Source organism: Chiloscyllium plagiosum, unplaced genomic scaffold (assembly GCF_037043375.1).
Source record: "Chiloscyllium plagiosum isolate Xiang-an unplaced genomic scaffold, Cpla_swu_hap1 HiC_scaffold_67, whole genome shotgun sequence".
Taxonomy (NCBI): Eukaryota; Metazoa; Chordata; class Chondrichthyes; order Orectolobiformes; family Hemiscylliidae; genus Chiloscyllium; species Chiloscyllium plagiosum.
Window position 1 is genome coordinate 38,034 of NW_028270206.1, and position 7,541 is coordinate 45,574.

Below are 7,541 nucleotides of genomic sequence, written 5' to 3' on the forward strand. Positions count from 1 at the left end.
ATGGCAATGACACTGTTCCTCTTCGTGTGAAATTCCCTCTGTGTGTATGAAAGCCGTCAATACGCCCCAAGAGGATGAAAAATGTTCCCTTTGTCCTGTCAGCTTAAACAGATACAAATATCTGTTTGAAACCAATGCAAGAGAAGATTAGCCTTTTATGTGCCTTTGCATTGAAGAACGATCAATCGTGAAATGTCTGGTTTTGCAAAAGAGGGGTTTGATTGCAAATCACACTGAGTAATATTGATACAGAAATGTATTTCCGAGTTCATGTGGTCATGTGGTTAATGAACTGCACATATGGACGTTGCTTAGTTATTTAAAACCCCTCCTTGGTAAGCAGCTGACCATACGGTCCAATCGCAGTTGCGCCCGCTTGTTGTATTGAAAGCTCGGTGGTTCACCTTTTATAAAGTATCCTGTTGCTGATGAAGCGACTCAGCATCCTGCCTGAGTTCGAGCCTGTTATGGTTTGACAAATCCGCTCCTTCTTCCTGGTTTAGTTCCAGCAGTGTATGTTGTCCTTCCTAACCAATACGCCAACCTAGAGTTTCTTACTGCAGTTCCAAAAGCACTCCTTCTTCTCCTCCACTTTTATTCTCCCTCCTTCATTCCAGGTTTGGTGGGAATAACGAGGTTAGGCAGGAGACACTGCAGAAAGGCCGTGGAATGTTGTGGTCATAGCACAGAAACCACGAGTGGATCATCCTCATTCTCTGCTGTCGCCATTCATTCATTTTACAGCATCATTAATGTTTCCACGTTCTCCTATAGTTAGTTTATTTTCCTTTGGATAAGAAATGCAACTTTAATTTCGAAAGGCTTACAATGTTTTGAGGAAGAAATGCCCCCTTGTATCACATCCAAGTGCCAGACGTATTATCCGTAAAATGTGAGCCATGTTGTGCAGTCTCCTGCCAGGTTCCAGAAAACCTCTCAGCAGCTCCATTCTCAAACTATCCCCGAACGTCTGGCTTTTCATAGAGTAGGAATGGGAAACGAGGGATATTGGCAAAAAAAGGGTCAAAGAGTATGAAAAGGGTGAGGTAGATACACAGAGATAAAGACAGGAAATTAGAGGCCTATCTGGAGGTAGACACTGAACGAATCAGATCTCGGGTCGACATGGCTGCGAACTGGCAAAAAATAAAAGATTTTGATAATAATCCCTATTCGACAGATAAAACTGATCATTATCCCGGCATTGTGGTCTAGAAATGAAGAACTAATCTGGTTCTGTCGTTGTGTGTCATTGTCTCTGTTTCTCTCCACAGATGTTGCCAGGACTATTCAGTTTGCACGTCAATTTTTCTTTTTGGTTCAGATTTCCAACTTCTGCATCTCTTGGTTTTCTGTTCAACTTTAAAACCGATGTTCTGCCAACTTTGGAAAAGTGGTCAGACATATTCTTACCACGATGTGTGTGCAGAACAAAACACGCATTCCTTGACCGGGAATAGAACTGGTGTCACGGCGGCGAGAGCGCCAAAGGCTGGCTATTAGACTACAAGGGAAGGCAGAAGACGCCCTTACATTTATCCAGAAAACTGAATTAGTGACTGTATGAGAGCATGAGTCAAGCAGTTCATCTGAGGATGTAAATCTTCTCATTCCTGTTGTTGACTGAATGAGCGGTAACCAAGCCTTCTGCTTGGACACTCGAATATGTGAACTGCTCCAAATCATGACTGAGGTTTTCTGGTTTTGGTTCACGCAGGTTTAGAAATGCTCGGGTCCCAATGAGGCGTTTCAGAGCCTACTTTGGGATACATTTGACAGAGATGACATCAGGTAACCAATGTTCGCTGTGACCCGAGCAAATGAGAGCTTACCTTGTCACTGAACCAGGATGCCTTCACATGTAAAGCAAATGCGATAGTTTTGGTGCAGAAAGGATCAGTGCTGGTAACTGTACCCTTAAAATGGACGGCGGGAGAAGATCTACAATTCGAATCATATTGTCGACCCAGGAGGAGAGAAACTTAGTTGAGAGTGTGGTGCTGGAAAAGCACATCCGGTCAGGCAGCATCCGAGCAGCAGGAGAACCGCCGTTTGTTTTCGGAGCGTTTCATCATCTCCAGCCCTCACTTTATCCGAGGAGAGAAACTGAACGATGTTTGACACAGCAATTAATCGGAATGGTATTCCTTTTCAACATGGCAGCAGATGTGGGCTAGCAAATTCAAAGCCAGGTTTGCTGATGAGAACAACCAGCAGGAACGCTCCATTCCCACCAATCCACTTGTCCCAAGGGAACAAAGTCGCTCCTGCCTGGTTTGAACTAGAGATGTTTCGGGTGTGACCCAAATGGAACAACGCTGTCACAACCGAGCCAGCTGCTCTTTATCTATCACTGACATTTCCGTTCCGAATAGACCAATGTTGGCCAGGGTTATTAACATGATTTAAAAAAAAAGGATATCACGTGAAAATGCTCAGGAAATACTGACAAACAAGTTGCCAGGTTTGCCGAGTTTGGAATGTAGGGCGAGGCTGAATAGGCGCGGGCAATTTTCCTTGCAGCGCTGAGACAGAGGAATGTTCATAACTGCACTCTTAAACAGGATGGCCAGCAGGGCTGTAGACATCGCCACATATTCACAGCCACAGCGCAGTGACATTTGAAAAGAAATTCACGCAGCAGTTATTTGGAATGATACTTCTATTCACCACTAGAGTAGTGATGGGCGAGTAAATGCAAAACAAGGTTTGCTGATGAGGCTGCAATAAAGCCCCATCGATCACCATCTGGAAAACTGTCGCCCTTAAAGCGGGAACAACAATATTTCTGCTCAGTTCTGAACGAGGCCATTTTCTGCAGAAACTGATGCTTCTACTCTCCAGAAATGTATCAGGGCCCGCCGACTGCATTCTTGAAAATAGTAATTATCTGTGCTGGAAACATCCACCTATATTCTGAACAAGGAAGAATGTGTATCGAATAAAACCGTACACGGCAATTAATTGGACTTGCATTCCCTTTGACGACAACGGCAGGAATGGGCAGGGACATACAGAGTAAGGTTTACTGAGCAGGTCAGAAAGCAATTACCTTCATCTATGTTGACACACAAGCCAATCGTTTTTACTGCCCGGATATTTGAAGGACCGATCCTTCCCATGGGAGGTGAAGGTGATAACTGCTCCCCCGCACAAACACAGTGGGGCCAGAGACCTGATCGAGCTGTCCCCCAGCGGTGATTGCGTTGTTCAGAACAGATTGGGTTTGCCGTGCGGGACTGAAACTCAGCGCGATCACCCAGAGACACGGTGTAACAGCCGCCAGCAGATGAGGAGGGGTTTGGGGCGGATGAAGACCCAGTCTGGGAAAAAGACTGGGTCCTACATTCAGGGGGAATGAGTTTTACAGGGAGAAGACTGGAGAATGGGATTGAGAGCGATATTAGCCATGATCGAATGGCAGAGCAGACTATGGGCTGAAAGCTCTAACCGTCATCCTATACATTCTGGTCTCTGGTCATCTGGTATCTAAGGAAATAGAAACAGAGTTAATTGTTCATTTCCAAGTTCTTCGGTCATAAATGAGCAAAGTGAGAGATGGGACAGATCTGATACAAATTTAAAGGCTGGGAACATGGTTGGAGAGGAAAATAAAATACAAGGGAATAAAGTTGGAAGTCAGAAGATAGTCAATAAAAAGGAAGACTGTACAAATCCAGAGGGAGATGGACATGCAAAAAGAAATGTCACGAGTCCCGAAGTCTTAACACTTTTCCTTTCCAAAATGCGAGCAGACCTGCTGTGATTTTCAGCAATTTCATTTGTTGGTTCCGAAACAGAAGATGGTAGTGATCTTGGACCAATCAGCTCTTCCATGCTCTGGGGATGTGAGACGTACCCGTTCACCCAGATCACTTCTGTCCCACTGTGAAACCTCACAATCCTGCCCCACCCCCACCCCTGTTACTGACAATAAATTGTCCATTACGTGAACCCCCATGAGCACACAAGATCATTTTCCGTGTGAATTGTGAAACGTTCAGGCGAGTTCCCCTCGGTTTCCGTCAGAACGGTCTGAATCACTTCATTTTGGTTCAGGACCATTTGACATTGAGCAGTCACTGTCAGACCCCGTCCCCCCAACAAGTAGACATTCGCGTTCTGTGTCTCTGAGCACTCTGTTTGGTGGACGTTTGGAGTGGAACCTGACGTTTTGAAAGAGACACAATTCATCGTATATTCGGCCGCACTGATAAACTTGTCTCTGGCACTTCCAGGAAAGTGGAGACAGCTTTCATTCAGAATGCGGCCGAACACAGTCAGATCCACTTGTCAAAAACGACCCCTGCACTGGGTTGCAATCCTGCAAGTGGAGCAGAGGGCTGGATTTCTTTAAAGGAGTGAAAGGGCCCATCGTGAGGCTTTAACCTACGGCCCTGAGATTAAGCATCTCATGCTGTACCGACTAAAGTAGCTGGGCCTGGCTCACGATTAATTAGTGTGTCATTTCATACTGAGGATATTTCACCTGGCATTGCAATTTGCAAGGATCCAGTTCATTCCTCCCAATCACAAATGTCATCATCCACAAATTCCATTTCTCAGCTAGTATTCATTCAGAACATTATTATCTATTTAGCACTTGTCTCTGGATTTAAGATTCAATATAAATATTTTCATATTTTTATCCTCATCTTTAGGTGGCTGGAATGATTCCCAATCACTCTGGCAGACGTTAAATCAATTGGGAAATTTCCTAAGGAAACGCAATCATTCCTGTTTCGGATGTAAGGAATCCCACCTGCTGCCGAGACAGAGTCCTCACAATCAGCACTTTCTCTATCCTTCCTGCCAACAACTTTCCCCACTTCTTATTTGCGAGACAGGAGTTTTGTTTATGAAACACTCAAAGGACAGGAACAATCTTCTGAAGCCATTCTCAATTTAAAGTAGAATTGTTGTCCCTCTCACACGGGAAGAGCCGTTCCTGGGGAAGAATTTTCCATGTGCTGTGTCCCAGGGCTGAGCAGGAAGCCGGTGATTGAAGCTGCAGTAGCCGCTTTCTGTTGGCAGCGGGGCCTTGGAGAGATTGGGGCCACATCCAGCTGCGGACTCTGCTGAGTTCTCGTGGTTGCAGTGTCGGTACATGGTTGGTCTCAATGCTTGAACTGAAATCATTGAGGCTCGGTGCGAAGGGCAGGCTCGAACAACCAAACTTGCAGCCAAACGTGCTGACTATTTGAGACACAGAAACTGGCACCAAAGTTTCCACATATTCATCGTAAAGCAGTGCAGATGAGGGGGCTCCGACAGCAAAGTGTCCCACAGTTTTCAGAGTCAGTCTGGATTAGAGGCCTGACCGGCTGCAAACGCAAATATACAGGGCCTGCTAAGTTCCTCTGCCTGCAGAAGAGCAGCTGCAATCTTGGTAGCGGTGAGATTCGAACCCACGACTCGATAGAGACTGGAGCTTAAATCCAGCGCCTTAAACGACTCGGCCACGCTACCCTACAGGCAAAGAGCGCTCAAAATTGTCATTACTAATGTTTCAGCGTCGCTTCACTTCAGCACTAACAGATCGTGCATTCAGTAACGAACGTGGTGCAATTTAGAAAGTATTTGAAAGGGTTTGCAAGGTTTGCACTATTTGGGCAATAGCACGAAGCTGAATAGGCTTCGACAGTTTTCCCTGGGGCTTCAGGGCTGAGGAATGGCCTTACAGAATTTTAAAAAGTCATGAGGCAGACGGGCAGAGAATAGAGGGAGTAATTTTCACATAAATTCATACAGTTTTTGAGCTCAAGATTTCTACATGAATGAATGCAGTTTTTGAGCAAAGTACAAAAACTGCATGCAAGTACAAATTCACCCACAAAATATCTGTGTGCATGTGGGTCTTTGTCTATCTGTGTGGGTGTGTCTGTCTGGGGTGGGGGTTGTGAGTGTGAGAAAGTGTGTGTGTGTGTGTGTCTGTGTGTGTAGTGAGTGCGGAGTGTCTTAAGTCTGTGAGGGGGTGCATGTGTGAGTGTGGGAGTGTGCGTGTCTATAAAGCTGTGCGTGAGTGTCTGTGTGCGCGTCTGTATGTACCTGTGTCCGTGTGTGTGTGCGTGTAGACATATCTGTGTGTGTGTGTGTGTGTGTGTGTGTGTCTCGTGCAATGGTGATCTCCTGTAATGTGACATGAACCCAAGGTCCCGGTTGAGGCCCTCCCTATGGGTACCGAACTGAACTATCAGCCTCTGCTCGGACACTTTTCTCTTCTGCCTGTCCCAAAGTCCACCTTGGAGGATGGTCACCCGAAGGTCCGAGGCTGAATGCCCTGGACCGCTAAAGTGTTCCCCAACTGGGAGGGAACCCTCCTGTTGTGCGGTGCCCATTCATCTGTTGTCGTAGCCTTTGCTCGGTTTCCCCAATGTACCATGCCTCCAGGCATTCTTGCCTGCAACGTATAAGATAGACAAAAAGTTGGCTGAGTCACATGAGCACCTGCAAGGCAACAGGTGGGATGTGATCCAATGTGTAATAGTGGTATCCATGTCCTCAATCAGACACGTCTTGCCGCATGAATTTATGTAAAACTCCATTATCTCACTTTTTAGATTAGAATCAATCTAAACATCATGGTATAGACAGAGAACACAGGGGTGGATTCTGGATCAGCGGTGCTGGAAGAGCACAGCAGTTCAGGCAGCCTCCAAGGAGCAGCAAAATCGACGTTTCGGGCAAAAACCCTTCATCGGGATTAAAAGCAGTGAGACTGAAGAGTGGAGAGATAAACTAGAGGTGGGTGGGGGTGGGGAGAAAGTAGCATAGTGTACAATGGGTGAGTGCGGGAGGGGATGAAGGTGATAGGTCAGCGAGGAGAGGGTGGAGTGGATAGGTGGAAAAAGAGATAGGCAGGTAGGACAAGTCCGGAACACATGGGGACAGTGCTGAGCTGGAAGTGTGGAACTAGGGTGAGGTGGGGGAAGGGGAAATGAGGAAACTGTTTGAAGTCCACTTTGATGCCTTGGGGTTGAAGTGTTCCGAAGCGGAAGATGAGGCGTTCTTCCTCCAGGCGTCTGATGGTGAGGGAGGTGCGGTGAAGGAGGCCCAGGACCTCCATGTCCTCGGCAGAGTGAGAGGGGGAGTTGAAATGTTGGGCCACAGGGCGGTTGGTTGATTGGTACGGGTGTCCCGGAGATGTTCCATAAAGCGCTCTGCTAGGAGGCGCCCAGTCTCCCAAATGTAGAGGAGACCACATTGGGAGCAACGGATACAATAAATGATATTAGTGTATGTGCAAGTAAAACTTTGGTGGATGTGGAAGGCTCCTTTAGGGGTTTGGATAGAGGTGAGGGAGGAGGTGTGGGCGCAGGTTTTACAGTTCTTGCGGTGGCAGGGGAGGTGCCAGGATGGGAGGGGGGCGTGGACCTGACCAGGTAGTTACGGAGGGAACGGTCTTTGCCGAAGGCGCAAAGGGGTGGTGAGGGAAATATATCCTTGGTGGTGGGGTCTTTTTGGAGTTGGCTGAAATGTCGGCGGATGATTTGGTTTATATGAAGGTTGGTAGGGTGAAAGGTGAGCACCAGGGGTGTTCT

At 46.9% G+C, this 7,541-nt stretch overlaps 1 non-coding gene across 1 annotated transcript; it reads right to left on the reverse strand.

The window, feature by feature from the left end:
• Positions 1–5,387: 5,387 nt before the first annotated feature.
• trnal-uaa (transfer RNA leucine (anticodon UAA)) lies at positions 5,388–5,469 on the reverse strand. The gene has a single exon. It is a non-coding gene; the product is annotated as a tRNA-Leu (tRNA).
• Positions 5,470–7,541: the final 2,072 nt, after the last annotated feature.